This window comes from Petaurus breviceps, unplaced genomic scaffold (assembly GCF_028583685.1).
Source record: "Petaurus breviceps papuanus isolate PSGF00001 unplaced genomic scaffold, PetGlider_PUasm1.0 221, whole genome shotgun sequence".
Taxonomy (NCBI): Eukaryota; Metazoa; Chordata; class Mammalia; order Diprotodontia; family Petauridae; genus Petaurus; species Petaurus breviceps.
The window spans coordinates 9,960,629-9,978,822 of NW_027185877.1; the positions used below are offsets into that span (position 1 = coordinate 9,960,629).

The window sequence follows — 18,194 nt, forward strand, 5'->3', positions numbered from 1 at the left end:
GGGGGGGGGGGGGGGAACCTGACCAGCCCCTGGCCAGGGACTCCAGATCACCAGCAGCTGTGGCGATTCCAGAAATATCAACACATAGATGCTAAGGACAAAGTGAGAGGTCAGTGCAGTGTGAAGTTTGGGACCCAGTAGTTGGGAGTGCGTGGGCTATTGCCCCCAGGGCAAGAAGTCACTGAGGGCTGCTCCTGGCCTTCAGAGTGTAGGGGGACCAAGCAACCAGTCTGAGGAGTAATCACTCTTGCTTTAACCTGCTTGGATCTGAATTGCGGTCTAGGGTGGAGGTCCTGGGGTGTGTGACCAGCTTGCCAGAGCCTGTGGAGGCTTCAGAGAGAACACCCAACCTCAGGCAGCTGAGAAAACCCCAGCATTTGGAACGAAGCTCCCCCATCTGGTGACAGAGTCCTACTGTGGCAAAAAGCCCATGAGGGGTGACATGACCAGGCAAAGAAAGCAAACCAAGCAGAGCAATCCAACATTAGACTCCTATTTTGAGGACAAAAAGGATCAAAGCATGGAATAGGACAAAGACAGTGAAGTCAGAACTCCTACACCAAAAGGTTCAAAGGAAAATACGAGCTGGTTACAGGCCATAGAGGACCTTAAGAAACAGAAAAGAGAAGTGGAGGAAAAATTGGGAAGAGAAATGAGAACAATGCAAGAAAATTATGAAATGAAGAGTCAACAGCCTGACTGAGGAAAATCACACCTTTAAAAACACACTAACTCAAATGGCAAAAGAGGCTCAAAAAGGCAATGAGGAGAAGAATGCCTTAAAAAGTCGAATTTGCCAGATGGAAAAAGAATTTCAAAAGCTCACTGAGGAGAATCATTCCTTCAGAATTAGATTGGAACAAATGGAAGCTAATGACTTTATGAGAAATCAAGATGCTGTTAAACAGATCCAAACAAATGAAAGAATAGAAGGAAATGTGAAATATCTCATGGAATATCGCAGACCTAGAAAATAGATCCAGGAGAGATAATTTAAAAATTATTGGACTACCTGAAAGCCATGATCAAAGAAAGAACCTAGAAATTATCCTTCAAGAAATCCGCAAGGAAAACTGCCCTGATGTTTTAGAACAAAAGGGCAAAACAGAGGTTGAAAGAATCCACCCATCACCCCCTGAAAAAGATCCCAAAAAGAAAATTCCTAGGAATATTATAGCCAGGTTCTGAAATTCCCAAATCAAGAAGAAGATATTACAAGCAGCCAGGAAGAAACAATTTGAATATTGTGGAAACACAATCAGGATAACCCAGGATCTGATAGCTTCTACACTGAGGGATCAAAGGGCTTGGAATGTGATATTCCAGAGGTCAAAGGATCTGGGATTATCACCTACCCAGCAAAACTGAGTATCACGTTTCAGGGAAAATATGGTCATTCTGTGGAATAGAGGCCTTTCAAGCATTCTCGCTGAAAAAACCAGAGTTGAATAGAAAATTTGACATTCAGATACAAGAAGCAACAGAAGCTTGAGAAGGTAAATAGGGAAAAGAAATCATAAGGAACTTATCAAAGTTGAACTATTTACATTCCTACATGGAAAAATGATAATTATAACTGATGAAACTTTTCTCTGTATGAAAATAGCTGAAGGAAAAGAAATATATATATATATATACATATAAAAGAATATATATATTATATATATATATTTATAAATATATATATATATTTATATTTATATATATATTATATATATAAAGAATATATATACATATAAAAGAAATATACATATATATGTATGTATGTCTATATCAGAAGGTATACAGGCGTATGAATACATATGTGAATGTGTGTATATATGATTACAGGTATACATAGATAGAGGGCACAGGACCAATTTAACAGGAAGGGATGATACTTAAAAGGTGAAATTAAGAGGTGAGAGAGGAATATAATGAGAGGAGATGGGGAGGGACAGAATGGGGTAAACTATCTCATATAGATAAGGCAAGGGAAAATGGTTACAATGGAGGGGAATAAGAAGGCAAAAGAGAATGGGTCAACCAACCTTATTCTTATTGAATTTACCTTGGGGAGGGAATGACATACATACTAAATAGGGTATCTCACCCTACAGGAGAGTACGGGGGGAGGGAATAAGAGGGGGGATGATGGAAGGGAGGAGGGCAGGCTGGGGGGAAGGAAGTTGGAAGCACCCATTTTTGAAAAGGGATGGGATCAAAGTAGAGAATAGAACAAGTGGGAGGTGGGATAGGAGGAAGGGAAATATAGTCAGTCTTTTACAATATATCTATTATGGTAGTGTTTTGCATTAGCTACACATGTACAACCTATGCTGAATTGCTTATCTTCCCAGCAAGGGTTGGTGACAAGGGAGGAAGGGAATGAATCTGGAACTCAAAGTTTTAGAATCAAATGTTAAATATAAATATATATATATATATATACACATATATATATAATATTATTAATACTATTTTACATTTAATTGGGAAATAAGTTATACAGGCACTAGGGCATAGAGATCCACCTGCCCTACTGTAAAAGTTGAAAGGGGGTATGGGAGAGAGCAGATTGGAGGAGGGGATATCCTGTGGGACTGCCATTTTGGTGTATTTGTGGGTAGGGGAAAAACGGGGAGAAAATATGTAACTCAAAATCTGGTGGAAGTGAATGATGTAAATCAGAAGTTAATAAAGAATTTGAAAACAAAATAAATCCATTTAGGAAGAGATAAAATGTCAAGGACTCACTTTCATTCAATCAATAAGCAATTACATTGTGTTTATTAATTAGGGTAACTTTTTTTTTAAAGTTTTCTTTTGGTTTAATGGCAATTTTTTTTTAAACTGGTTGTAATCTCTTTTGGATGCTTTATAAAAGACCACTGGACAAGAACATTGGCCAAGATTGCCTTTGTAGACCTCAGCTTTCTCATCTATAAAATAAGAAGGCTGATCTCTAGGGGATGTAAAACACATTCTACGATTAAATGTATGATCATGTGTTAACATATAAAAAGATATGACTGGATTGTGATTTGCAATAATTATGTGGTTAACACAGATTGATGAAATTACAGATTCCCTGGTATAATGAATCAGAATCCAAACAACAAATATTAAAGAACAGGATTTTGTTTCCCAAGTTATATTAAAGTTTTAAAATCAAGTTAAATCCAATTTTTCTAAATAGGTTATGAGGAAAACATTTTAAAATTCATATTTTAACTACATTTATTAACTTTTCTTGGGTTACTAAGACTCGGAAACTGCATATCTGTGATTTTAGAAATATGGCTTCTTCTATGTTTAATCTGTTTTTGCGTCCATGAGGGTTAAATGCTGATTCATCAGTGCAACTGCTGCGTTGTCTAGGGATGAATGTGTATTGCTGTACATAGACCTAGGGGTCAGAAAATCTCTTAGAATGGTAAAATAGGGTAAACTCAGATACACCACAGCAGAACCTCCAATTACAAGTGGGCCAGAGCCAAATCAATTAGGAATATTAATTAGTAAATAATAAGGTATACAATTTTTTAAATTACAAAGAAAAACTACTGGGTAGAACTATAAGGTACTGAAATTGCTTTGAGTACATGACTAATGGAGTCAGATTAATTTCTAAAGAAGGGTACTTAATGCCCCACCAAAACCTCTATTCTGGTCCAGATATAATTTCCCATGTTCTAACATTAGTCATAACTTCGCACGTAGTTATGGCAATAATACTGGAAGGTATAAAAGGGAGGGTAGCTTAAGAGTGCTAGTTAAAACTTATACACCAGAAAAATTCCATGCTGTTGGCAGGAAGCAAATTAAAGTTTGATATTTTATCATCCACTGAGAGGTCTCTAGGTTTAGTCTCTAGAGGTTTAGCATTTTTGCTGATCACATGGACAAAGGCATAAATAGATTGGTCACTACATTAGCAAACAACAAATGCTGGGAGAGTAACTACTAACATTTTAGAATATGACTGGGATCCCAAAAAGATCCTGACAAGTTAGAATGGAACACAATAAAAAGATGGAATTTAATCAGAATCAATGCAAAGTTTGACACCTGAATTTTAAAAATAAACTACCACAGGTCAAAGCATATAAACAGGCAGTTTACAGAGGAAGAAATTAAAGATATTTATAAGCATATGAAAAAATGCTCTAAATCACTATTGATTAGAGAAATGCAAATCAAAACAACTCTGAGGTACCACATCTCACCAGTCAGATTGGCTAAGATGACAAAACAGGAAAATGACAAATGCTGGAGAGGATGTGGACGAATTAGAACACTAATGCATTGCTGGTGGTGTTGTGAACTGATCCAGCCTTTCTGGAAAGCAATCTGGAATTATGCCCAAAGGGCTATAAATAATGTCATACCCTTTGCCCCAGAAATACCACTTGTAAGGTTGTATCCCAAAAAAATCACAGAAATGGGAAAAAGACCCATATGTACAAAAATATTTATAGCAGCTCTTGTTGTGGTAGCAAAGAACTGGAAATTAAGGGGGTGCCCATCAATTGGGGAATGGCTGAACAAGTTGTGGTATATGCATGTTATGGAATACTATTGTGCAGTAAGAAACGAGGAACAGATGGACTTCATATTTACCTGGAGAGGCTTATGTGAACTGATGCTGAGTGAGTAGAGCCAGAAGGAATTTGTATGCAATTACAGACACAATGTATGTGTGACGACCAACTTCGATAAACTGGACTCTTCTCAGAAATCCAGAATAATAAGTCAAACCCAAAAGACTCATGATGGAGAGAGATGTTTACATCCAGAGAAAGAACTGAGATTGAACCCAGACTGAAGCAAACTACCTGCCATTATTCGTTTTCTTGTTTGGTTTTGTTTCCTCTTTCCCATTCTTCATTCCATCTGTTACAATACTTCTTTATAACCTGACTAATGCCTAATATGAACGTATTTGCAGATACTATACTTGATTGTATACCGCCATGGGAGAGGGGGGGAGGGAGAGAAAATTTAAAACTCAAGGAATTGTGGTAATGAATCTTGTCAACTAAAAACAAACAAATTAATAAAGACCAAAAAAATAAACTACCACAGCAAATTGGGGGAGATGAGGGAATATTTTTAGAGAAAGTCAAAGGTTTTAAATTCAAGAAAAGGAAGTGATACCTTTTTTATTTACACCCCTTGGTACTGAGCTATCGAGTGGTTGTAATTGTCTACATACGCTATTTGAATATATCTTCCTCCTAATATGGCTGGGTCTGTGATATTCAGTAATCTGGTCTAGCTGGAAACTACCATAGATACCACACTTGAAGAGGGCATGGATGAATAATATGTGATGGGGGGGGGCAGTGTAGCAGCAAGCACCCCAGCGTCCCAGGGTGGCTGCCAACACAGGTTCTTGGATCTGCTTTGATAAAGGAAAGCAACTCAAAATGGGTTAACAAGCTTACTTTAAATCAGTCAAATATGTATCGTTTACCTAGTTCAGGGGAAAAAGGTCAGAACCCCAAACTTCAGAATATACAGACAGAATTATCAAGATAAGAGAAACAGATTAAGTAGACAGCTTTCCAAACTGTCCAACCATTACATCCATACCAAACCAACATCTGGGTTTTTCAAAGCCGGGGTACTCTCAACAACAGCTTCCCAGAGTCTCATCTGATCAAATCACAGAACACTTCTCAAAGTGAGCCCCAAAACAAAGCCTCAAATCAGGGTTTATATAGCCTTCTCCTGGCTCAGAGAATGTAACAACCTTCTGGACCCACTGGCCAATCAAAAAGTATCTACTGAAATACAAGTCTCCCACCCCAGGCTCCAGGTGCACTTTAGCCTAGGGGCAGGGAAGAACTTAAAAATTTACATTCCCATTACAGGCAGGGAGATGCAAGTCTTTTAGTTCACTCAACTAAATGAACATACTAGCAAGTCTACTGAAATGGGAAGTGAGGCAAAAGTCTACTGAGGGTTAGCAACCCAAATGCTCTACTACAAACTATTAATCACTTTAAAAATGTTTTTTACTCATTCAGTGGCTCTGATTTTTCATCTGTCAAATCAGAGCTGATTCTAATGGAATGCAATATTAGAGTTAACCAGTTCTGTGGAAGAAAAATGCAAGAGACTGATTAAAGATAAAAACAAAAGTATTGAGTTTCACTCAGATTTACAGAACCACACAGTTGGAAAGGGCCTCAGAACTCAACCAGTCCTTCCTGTATCTAGAATCCCCTTCAACAACATTGCTAATCAGTAATTTATAAAGCTTTTAAAAATCTTTAATTACTATACCAATGGTAGTTATAATGATAATAATGATCTTTATCATCATCATCTTTCAGCTTCCATGGATAAAGAATCCATAATCTCTTGAAGGACTCCATTTGTATATCTGATATAAAAATAACCTAAATACATTTTTAGGTATCAAGCACTATACTAACAGATATAGAAGATGGCACAATAAAGAAAACTCATTTTTCCTTGTATTTAAAGAACTAATAGAATTGCCACTCTTGGCTCCTCCTCCATCCATCCTTTTTTCATCTTTCCAGATAGCCACAGTTTATTTGTCAAGTTCATTAAGAAAGAGGATGATGGGCATTAATTCTTATTTCTTCTTCTCTAAATTTCCTTTTTCTACTACAATCAATGAGGGAGCAATTTGAGAAAGGGAAATACAAGGAAGGAAAATTCATCATCTCTTTTTATCATCTCTCTTACTCTGATTTCAGTGTTTCAGTCTCTTCTTTAATTAGTCCGATTCCCTGCTGAATTATTCACTTCTCACCTTCAACTCCAGTCACTATCCTTTCCTTCTCACCTCTAATACACAATAAACTCCCCTTCCTACTTCTTGCTGGTGTCCTCAACCTACCCCTTATCTTTCTATACTTCCACAATCACATACTACTAAGAAAAAGGTATATTCCTTTATATGTTCATTCAAGTCTCTCCAAATATCTACCATATCTAGCTTATCTAAGATTTTATTCATCTCCTTGACTTTCTTATTTATTTTTTGTTAGATTTATCTAGTTCTGAGAGGGGAAGTTTAAAGTCATCCAACCCTGTTATCATTTTGCTATCTATTGAGAATTGAAATTTATTTAGCGTTTTCTTTAAATTTTTGGATGCTATAACATTTAGTATATAGAGGTTTAGTAATGATTATTTCATTATCTAGTTTACCTGTCAGATCTATGCAGAAGGGAAGAATTTATGGCCAACCAAGATAGAGAACATTATGAAATGAAAAATGAATAATTTTGAATGCATTAAATTAAAAAGGCTCTACATACACAAAACCAATACAACCAGGATTAGAAGGAAAGCAGAAATATAGGAAACAATTTTTACAGTCAGTACTTCTGATGAAGACCTCATTTCTCAAATATAGAGATAATTGAGTCAAATTCAGAAAAATAAATTTATAAGTCAAATTTATAAGAATAAAAGTCATTCTTCAATTGGGAAATGGATATGATAAAAGGATATGAACTCAGATGAAGATATGATAAAAGGATATGACTCTTTGATGAAGAAATTAAAGTTAACTACAGTCATATGAAAAGTGTTCTAAATCACTGCTGTTTAGAAAAATGCAAATTAAAACAACTCTGAGGTACTACCTCCCACCTATCAGATTGGCTACAATGACAGAAAAGGAAAATGATAAATGTTGAAGAATATATGAGAAAATTGGGACACTGATATATTGTTGATGGAGTTTTGAACTGATCCCAAAGAACAATTCAGAACTATGTCCAAAGAGCAGTCAAACTGTGCGTACCTTTTAATCCAGCAATACCACTATCAGGTCTCTAGCCCAAAGAGATCATTAAAAAGGGAAAAAAAGACCTTTATGTACAAAAATATTTTTAGAATTTGAGGGGATGCCCATTAATAGGTGAATGGCTGAACAAGTTTCAGTATATGAATATAATGGAATCCTGGAAAGACTTATATGAACTGATGCTAAGTGAAGTGAGTGGAACCAGGAAAACATTGTACAGCAACACTGTCCAATGATCAACCGTGACTGACTTAGCTCTTCTTAGCAATACAATGATCTAAGACAATTCCAAAAAACCCATAATGAAAAATTATACCCCCATTCAGAGAAAGAGCTATGGAGTCTAAATGTAGATTAAAGACAAAAAAAGGTTCTAGCAATACCAGCTCTCCATGCACTACTGCCCTCCATTTCAACAATTTTTCCATTTATCCTTGTTTATGAGATAATTGTTGCATTTTACTTATCCCGACCAGATTTTACTTTTTAAAATCATTTTATGTATGTATGCTCTTTCAAATTGCCCTAGTAATGATAACATTCTTAAGAGTAACAGATAACATTTTCCCATATAAGGAAACAGCTTGACCTTATTAAATCCCTTATAATGAGCTTTTCATGTTTACCTTCCTATGTTTCTCCTAATTCTTATAGGTCAAATTTTAAGTTCAGTTTGGTCTTTTCCTCAAGAATACCTGAAAGTCCTTTAATTCATTAAATATTGGCCTTTTCACTGCAGAATTACACTCAGCTTTGCTGGGTAAGTTACTCTTAGTTATTACCAATCCAAGCTCCTTTGCTCCTCATATTATCATGTTCAGTCTTTTAATGTAGAAGCTGCTAAGCGCCTTAGGTTATTCTGATTGTAGTTCCACAATGTTTAAATTGTTTCTTTCTAGGTGCTTGTAGTATTTTCTCCTTGACCTTTGAAACTTTGAAGATCTGAAGCTTAGCTATACTGTGTCTGTCTTTCATTTTGGGATCTTTCAAATGGTGAGTGGATTTTTCCAATTTTTATTTTATCCTCTAGTTTTAAAACTTAAGGTTAATTCCTTTTTCAGGTTAATTTCTTTTTAGACTCTTTTTTAAAAATCATAACTTCAGGCAGACCAAAAATTCTTTTATTTTCTTTCCTTAATCCGTATTTCAGGTCAGTTGTTATTGTAATGAGATATTTCACATTTTCTATTTTTTCATTTAGTTTTATTACTTCTTGGTGTCTTATGAAGTCATTAGCTTCCCTTTGCCCAATTCTAATTCTGAAGGCACTATTTTGTTCTGTAAATCTTTGGATCTTTTTTCCCCCCAATTGTTTGCCTTCTTTTTATAATTTTCTTGATTTTCTTATATTACTTTGATTTTTACTTCCTAATTTTTCTCATCTCATCTGATTTTTAAAGTCCCTTTTAAAGTTTTTCCAAGATTTCTTTTCAGCTTGTGACCAATTTATATTTTTCTTTGAAGCTTTTAGAAGAATGTTTTGACTTCACTGTCTCCAGATTTTGAACCCTGATTTATATCACCATTGTAGCTATCAATGGTAGAATCTCTCTCTTTTGCTTACTCATTTTTTAGCAGCTTATTTCCTGTATATTCACTTTATCTTAGACCAGGACACTAGTACTGAAGTGTGATAGATGTCTCAGCCTTTAAGTTTTTCCTGTTGTAGTTTTCTAAGTTCTATCTGGGGGCCTCACCTCAGGTACTCCTCCCTGCCCCTGAGGCCTTGATCAGGGCCCCCAATAAGCTGTCACCACAAATGCTCTTACTTGCTGTAGTATCTCCTATGGCTGCAAACTTCATCTTAACTTTATCCCTCTGAACCAAAACCAGGGACTCTGCTTTCCTCCAAGTGACTATTTCCTGCAGGGACCCCACTTCTCTGTGACCACACTCATCAGCATGTACTTGCTCCTCCTAACCCATAGCAGCCCGGGCCATGTCTGGTCAGCATACCCAGGCCCTATGTCTAGTGCTAGCCAAGAGAGGGTACTGCAATCTTCTCTGGATCAGCTGCCTAACCCCCACACTGTCCCTAGGGTAAAAGTTTATAAAGCTAAAGCTGCCTCCTAAAAATCTGCCTCCAGGACTGCTTGTTTGTAGTACTACTGAACACTATCAAGCTAACTACCTGATGTTACCTTAAAGTCATCCTCAACTCCTCAATTTCCTTCTTCCCTTTATATTTAATCAGTTGCCAAGTCTAGGCAATTTTGTCCTCTCATCTCTAAAATCCATCACCTTTTTGCTACTTACACAGCTACTATACCAGTTAAGGCCCTTATCACCTGAACTATGTGGCAACAGGGTCCTAATTAGACTGCCAGCTTCAAGTATCTCCCATCCATCCTCCACAAAGCTGTCAAACTGACATGTGTTAAACTAACATGTCAAAATGTTAAAAATCATGTCAAACTAACATGTTAGACCATTTCACTTTCATGTTCAATTAAATCTAGTAGCTCCCTATCATTTCTAAAATCAGACGTGATGGAAAAAGAAACATAGAAGGATTCGAGGCTGAAACAGAAGTTGAACCACCAGCAGACTAAGCCAGAAGCCAGAGATTTCTTCTAAGGGTGGAACCTAATATTAACCATTTCTGCAGAGGTGGTAGCATCACTGGAATTAACAAGTGGGAGCTAGACAGTATGCTTCCTAAATGTAGACATCTTGGCCAAAAATCAACAACAAATTTTCAAATAAACTTTGAGAACACAGTTTATCAACTGAGCAATTATCTATATTGGGGATACAATTTTATTAATATGAAAACTCAAATTTGAATATATGGTAATTGAAGAAGTGAACTTAGTTCATTTCTAAAATACTACTAATTATAAAACCTTTTCTCCAATCTCTACCTTTAATTTTATGCTAACTTTAAGTGAACGCCAGTCAACTTTAAGGAACTTCTGTTGGGTTTCTACATAAGAAAAGTATACAAAGTACAGACATCAAACAAAAGAATTTTAAATCTGGAATGGACCTCAGCAATCATCTAAATAAATATGTACAAAAAGGTTGCCTTTACTATGGTAACTAACAAGTGGTATACCACTTTTTTTTATTTTTTTTTTTTAAGCAATTGGGGTTAAGTAACTTGCTAATAATGGCCAGTTATTTCTGGGTGTATCAGAGCCCAGATTCAATCCCAGGTCATCCCGACTCTGGGGCCGGTGCTCTTACTTGCTGTGCTACCTGGCCGCCCCCGGTATACCACTTTTGCTTGAAGACTCACCTCTCAAAGTGAAGGAATCCATCAAAACAAGTCATTCCACCTTTGGATAGCTCTAATGGTTAGGAAGTTTTTCCTGAGACCAGGCCCAAATTAACCTTTGCCACAACATCATGCTTGGTATCTAATACAAATGGCTTTCATTTCAATCCAAAACATAATATTTACTTATCTGAAATATTACTCATCTTCACGCAGTATTAGTACTCGTCTGACAATTGATTTCTAATATCACAAATCCAGCTCTTTTCTCCCTTAGGGCACCAGATAGATATGGAAAAAGGAATAATGAGCATGCTAACTATTGATTTGTCTATATTATAAGGTTCCCTTGCTGATACAATGGGGATAATAACTGCACCTATAACCTCAAGGCTGTTTAAGAATAAAGAACATTGCAAGTGATAAAGAGTTATAGAAATGCTATCTGTTAAGTAATTAAAAATCAACATACCTGAACTGCATTGCTTAAGCCTCTTATTCTAATTCTATTATTACAGGAAAGTTATAAGGAAATCTTGCATTTGAACAATGTTTCTGAATCTTTAATGAAACAGTGATTACAGATACCGCCATGATGTCAATAAATATTCCTTGTACCAGGCCCTACAGAATAAATTATAGCTTCTGTGAGAGGAAAAGCTTTTTTTGTAGAAATATGTGTATTTAAAATTTAAAGAGTCCTCTCCAGCCACTGGGGTACTGTATGCTCAGAAACTAGCATTTAAGACAGAAGATGGATGATGCCATTCCCACTTCAGATTACTAAAGGGAGAATAAGACTCCAGGAAGAAGCTGACATGAGAGGAGCTAGCAATCTCCATCATGTTGTGGTCCCCAGATTACTGTGTTGGAGACTTGAGGAATTTTCTCTTGGATAAGATGTGGAAACCAGTGTGGGACAAGTTTATGTCCTACAAAGTATCACGGAAATGCTGAACTGGAAAACAGAACCTGTTCTACTTTGGAGCTTTTGCTCAGTTCACAGCACTCTTCTGTCTTTCTAATGGTTTTTACTTAAAATGTTGCCCAAATTTTTGTCATTTTTTCCTTCCAAGAAAGAAATAGATTCTGGTGTAAAAAGTTTTGACAATCCCTTACATAATTTTAAATGGAAGAGGCTTTGATTCTTCTTCAGTCAGATTTAATTGGCTATGCCGGGCTACTTGGGCTGCTGCTGCTTTGTTTATGATATATTTATATTTTATCTAGTGAGCAACCATGCAAAGACGCAGACCTCATATTGCTGTACTCAAATTTAAGTGTAATTTATAGAAATGTGAATAACAAGCATTAAAAAAAGGAAATGAAATTTTAAAAAATTTAAAGAGTCTTACTCCGAACTGTTTCTATATTACAGACAGGCATACTTTGGAGATATTGCGAGTTCAGTTCTAAATCATCAAAATAAAGCAAATAGGGAGGCTAGGTGGCACAGGACCGGAGTTCAAATCCACCCTCAGACACTGAACAGGTACTAGCCATGTGACCTTGCGCAAGTTACTTAACCCCAATTGCCCTCCAAAAGGCAAAAAAACAAAATACAAATAACATTTATCAGTTCAACTTCTTATATAGGTAAGGTTCATAGTGCCCCAAAACAATTAGAATAATAACATCAAAGATCACTATAACATATAATAACAATAATGAAAAAGTTTGAAATATTGTGAGAATTACCAAAATGTGACAGAGACACAATGTGTGCACCTAGATGGAAATACAGTGCAGCAAACTTGCCACAAGCCTTGTTTGTAAAAAACATATCTGTGACACACAACAAAATGAAATATTCCTGAATAATGATAAAACAGCCTATAGAACAGCTAGCATTTAAGTAGTATATAGTTCTATATAATTGATACCTCATCAAATGTGCACTATTATTTCTCCCATTTTATAAATAAGGAAACTCAAGCTAAGAGAGATTATTAAGTGATTTGCAAGGATTTGACTTAAGGAAGACCTTACGCCCAAGTTCAACACTCTACCATGCTGACTAAATGTTCGTTCTGAAATACTTTTTCAAAGTAGAGGAGATGACAGATGACACATGCCTTGTTCACTGAAAAGATAAAATCTAAACTGTTAAAACTTCATCCACCAGGGCAGCTAGGTGGTGCAGTGAATAGAGCACTGGCCCTGGAGTCAGGAGGATCTGAGTTCAAATCCAGCCTCAGATACTTGACAGACTTACTAGCCATGTGACCTTGGGCAAGTCACTTAGCCCCAACTGTCCCTCAAAAAAGCAAAACCCAAAAAACATCCACCCTAAACTGGTTTAATTCAATAAACATTTATTAAGGATGAGTTGATGTATGTAGAGAAAGCACCATTTTAGGAGCTGCGGGGATAGCAATATAAAGTGCTTAAAGTTTTAGTAGAATAATTTCATTAGAACTTGTAAGACAAACAATGCATAAATTATTAATTACATTTTACAGATGAAGAAACTGAAACTGAAAGAGATGAGGCGACTTGCCCATGGTCACATAACTCCTAAATGTCAGAGTTAGGATTCAAACTCAAATCTTCTGATTCCAAGTCAACATTCTCTCCCCTTTAACATGCTAATAATCTTTTCTTTCTTGCAAACTTATAGCATATTGGGGGAGGAAGGGGGAAAGGTAAGTGGTGGGAGAAAAGCATGTACAAAGATACTTATAATGTATAATTATAAAACATGATTGACTGTTAAAAAGATATAAAACTAAGTATTATGTGAGGCCTGGGGTGGGGCTGGGGAAGAGGAAGCAAGGAATGCTTCATGGAGAAAAAAGGATGTGAGTCTGACTTTAAAGTTTAGGTAGGAATTCAACAAGCAAAAGGAGGAATAGAGGATTGTGGGTATAGGAAAGAATATGAGCAGAGGTAATAAAGCACAATGCATGGTGTGAACACAGAACAGTTCAGTTAAACTAAAATATGTGTAAAGAGGAAGTAGGAAGGCAGGCTGGAGAGTGAAAGTGTTGCCAAATTCAGAGTTACTCCAATGCTGAGAAAAGGACTTTGAACTTTTATTTAGAAGGCAGCAGGTAGCCACTGAGGATATATAAACAGAGGAGCACAATAAATATACTACAAGAACAAATTTGTCCTTGAAGATTATTCTTGTAGGGATGTGAAAGATGGACTGCAGTGGTGAGAAAATAGTTGGGGAGACTTCTTAAACTATTCTAATTGTCTAAAGCAGATGGTAATAAGGACTGGGACCACAATGGTAGCAGTGGAAACAAAAAGAGGGAAAGTTATGAGGTGTTACAAAGGTAGAAATCACAGGACTTGATAAACTGGATATGAAAGGTATGGAAGAAGCAAGAGTCAAAGATTAAAGCAATGTTAAGAAACAGTGAAATTAGAAAGATGAACAAGTTCAAAGGGATAAAACATGTGAAGTTTTAGATACACTGGATGTTAGATACCAGTGGGATACAGGTCAGGCAATAAGAAGACAGGTCAGTACCACAGCAACAAGAAGCTGTGGGAGTAAGATTGCCAAAGAAGGGTATATGAAGAGCCAACTGCAGAAACTTAGGGTAACAACAATGATAAAGGGTGGGGAAAATGAGGTACCAGGGAAAGATAAAGAAAAATGTTGGTGTTTCTGATGCTAAGGAAGGAAAGGATAACCAAACAGGAGGAAGTGGGTAGTGTTAAATACAGAAGGAAAATAAAGAAGTTGAAAACTGGGAGAGAAAAAAAAGCGATGACATTTGGTAATTATGAGGTCTCTGTTAAAGGTCACTCTCGAAAGATGTTGGTTCAGTAGAATTGTAGGGACAGGAGTCAAACTGCAAGACTGAGAAATTAAATGGTAAGGAAGGACAACTTTCAGGAAGGAACAACTTTCCAGAAAGTACAGCAATAAGGAAGAGAGAAATAGAATGATAGCTGGAAATTGCACATGTCTGGATACAGATGGGAAGGAGCCAATAGAAAAAGGAAAAAATAAAGCTGTGTAAGAGTGGGGGGAGGGGGCAGAAAAGAAATTACTGCCAGAGAAAAGAGCTAGAAGTTCAAACTGTGGTTAATTTTTATGATGCCCAAAATCTCCACAACATATAGTGCATTTTAAGAATAAAGCCAAGAAGATTATAGCAAGGAAAAGGAGGGACACCATTAAAAAACAATATAGTCATCATAATTCTTTTAGATTTCTTTTCAAAAGGTGCAAGGAGATAAAAATACAACTTATGAAATGTAACTTGAATCTATAACCAATTCAAAGAATAACAAAACATAACCTAGGCATTACCCAAACACTCATGATGGAATTTAAGTATACACTATTTTCTAATCTAGTAAAACTTATTCCTGGAAAGTAAATAACTGACTTGTTGCAAGTGTAATGTTTGCAATGTTTTCCTAGAAGTTACACTGTAATTACATTAATTTGTAATTAATATTCATTTTTTACTTATTTTTAACTAGAAGTGGTTCCAAATTTTTAAGTTTACTCCTATACTTACTTCTGGTGAAACTTTTCACAATGTAATTAGCTAATACATAACAAAGTTTCAATATTGGTATTATTGTCTCTTCTAAAGTACCAAATGTAAAATTATATAAAGACAATGTTAGAAAGTGTTTTAAAGATTATAATGTGCGTCCTCAGAACTCTGTAATACAGACAGCATAAGTATTATTCCATCTTATAGAAGACACTAAAGTTTGTTTAAGGTAAAAAATGATTAAATATTTGAGGTGGGACTAGCCAATTTTCTGAATAATTGCATTAACTCTCTCTACTATACCACACTGCCTTATTATGTATGGTAGTTTTGTTTTTTAAACAAGAAAATAGGTTCGGGGGGGAGGAGGGGAGATGGGGCAGTAAAAGGAGGGACTTGTTGATCTCTCCCCAAACCCCTCCATATACCTGTAAAAATTTACTCTCATCAAACTCGAGACAAGCAGAACCTACAAAATGATGCAGCGAAACAAATTCACAGCTCAAAACAGCCTGAGAGGTCAAAGGGAAAGGTCTATCACAGCTTGAGCCCCAGAGGACCAGAGCTTGCCTCAGGAGACTAAATCACTAGCAGGGAAGGCAGTTTCCAGACTTTTCTGCCCTTAAAATCCGAAGACAGCAGAGAAGGTCGGTGGGAAAAATCTGTCCGACCTGGGTGATAGAGGAGCAAAATATGGTCCCAACCCCCGGGGCAGCCAAGGTGGCAGTGGCAGCGGCAGCAGCACTGGCTGTTTCCCCAGCTCCCAGCTCCCAGACCATGTGGAGATTGAGAGGCTAATTGGGGGCGGGGGAGGAGGTAGGGAGGATTGCAGGGATCTCTTGGCAGTTGCTGAGGCAGGATTCTCTTGCTTTGCCCATTCTTGGCTCTTGGTCTTAGTCCAGGGGCAAGGAGTAATGCTGGTGTGGCAGAGCTTGTGGTTGATGTGGAGAGGGAATCCCCCTCAGTTACAAGGCAGAAAAGAGTGCTTGTGGTCACTCACAGATAAGAGCACAGGCCAGGAAAGGAGTAAACATCTCTCCTTTGATCATACCAACTTGGAAGAACTGAAAATGTACAGGCTCCTACAAGTATCTCAGAAAACAGATGCATAAAATCCCTTGAAGCTTGGGACAGTACCAAAGACCCCTACCCCCCATCCCAACCCCACTGGGAGCAGAGACCAACCTTAATAAAGAGTTAAAAAGTTAAGTAATTGGCTGAGAAAATGAGCAAAGACCTTTCAAAAAAAGTCAGACTTTTGTTGAATCTTGCTTTGGTGATTAAGCTCAAAACATACAACCAGAAGAAGAAAACAAAGTCAAAGCTCCTACATCAAAAGCCTCCAAAAAAAAAAAAAAAAAAGGATTGATCCCAGGTCAAGGAAGAGCTCAAGAAGGATTTTGAAAATGAATAGAAGTAGAAGATAAATTGGGAAGAAAAATGAGAGTGATCCAAGAAAATCATGAAAAACAAGTCAACAGCTTGCTAAAGGAGAACAATAAAAAAAAAAGAGAGAGACTAACCCAAATGGCAAAAGAGGTTAAAAAAGCCAACAAGGAGAAGAATGCCTTAAAAAGCAGAATTGGCCAAATGGAAATGGAGATTCAAAAGCTCACTGAAGAAAACAATTTCCTTCAAAATTAGAATGGAGCAAATAGAAGCTAATGACTTCATGAGAAATTAAGAAATTATAAAACAGAACCAAAACACTGAAAAAATAAAAGACAATGTGAAATATCTCACTAGAAAAACTGATGGGGGGATGGCAATAGGTTATACAGGAACTCTGATCCTTATCAATGACCAGAATGCCTGTGATTCAGTCTGGAAGGAATTCAGTAGGCCCAAGCAATCTTGAAGTCAGGATTGTAAATGTTTATTGTTAGGGCGGCTAGGTGTCGTAGTGAGTAGAGTGCTGGCCCCGAAGTCCAGAGGACCTGAGTTCGGATCCAGCCTCAGACACAACACACACACACACACACACACACACACACACACACACACAGACGCACCCAGGCAAAGTTACTAGCCCCCAAATGCCAACCAAAAAGAAAAAAAAAAAAAAAGAAAAATTCTAGGGGCAGCCAGGTGGCTCAGCGAGTAACAAGCACTAGCTCCAGTGTTGGGATGACCTGGGGATCAAATCTGGGCTCAGATACTCAGCACCACACCCAGAAATAACTGGCCGTGTAACCTTGAGCAAGTTACTTAACCCTGATTGCTTTAAAAAAAAAAGTTTATTGTTACGGCTTTACAGCGGGCAAGGGTTCTTAGGGAACCTGCTGTAATGTAATGCCAAGGAAAGGCAACTTCCCAAGGTTCAAAATACCAGCATAGGTGCTCTCCATTTTATTCAGTGACCAACCAAGAACAGAGAAGGTCAAAACATGACATCATTCAAAATACAGCATTTACTAAGGATGATTAAATAATCTCCAAGTACTATCCCACCCCAGGACCTTCCAGTCATTCAATCTATTACAAAGTCCCGGTTCTAAATACCTCTCCACCCCTAGGCTGTACCTTCATTTAGTCCACCACAAAGCCCCTCTTCTCAAATGGAGATTAGTTTCCAAACATAAGTAAAATACATTCATTTGCTCAACCATAGAACACAAAAAGGTCAAAAGTTCCCCACCCCTGGATCACAATTAAATCTACCCCAGAGTTACATCAAGTTTAAGCACAGCACTTAATACCCAAATGGAGGTCTTTTCTTCATCTTGAC

General features: G+C 37.0%; 1 protein-coding gene across 2 annotated transcripts in view; it reads right to left on the reverse strand.

Moving 5' to 3' along the window:
* FGD4 (FYVE, RhoGEF and PH domain containing 4) overlaps positions 1-18,194 on the reverse strand; it is a 285,423-nt gene that overhangs the window by 175,342 nt on the left and 91,887 nt on the right. The gene's annotated exons all lie outside the window — the stretch shown is intronic.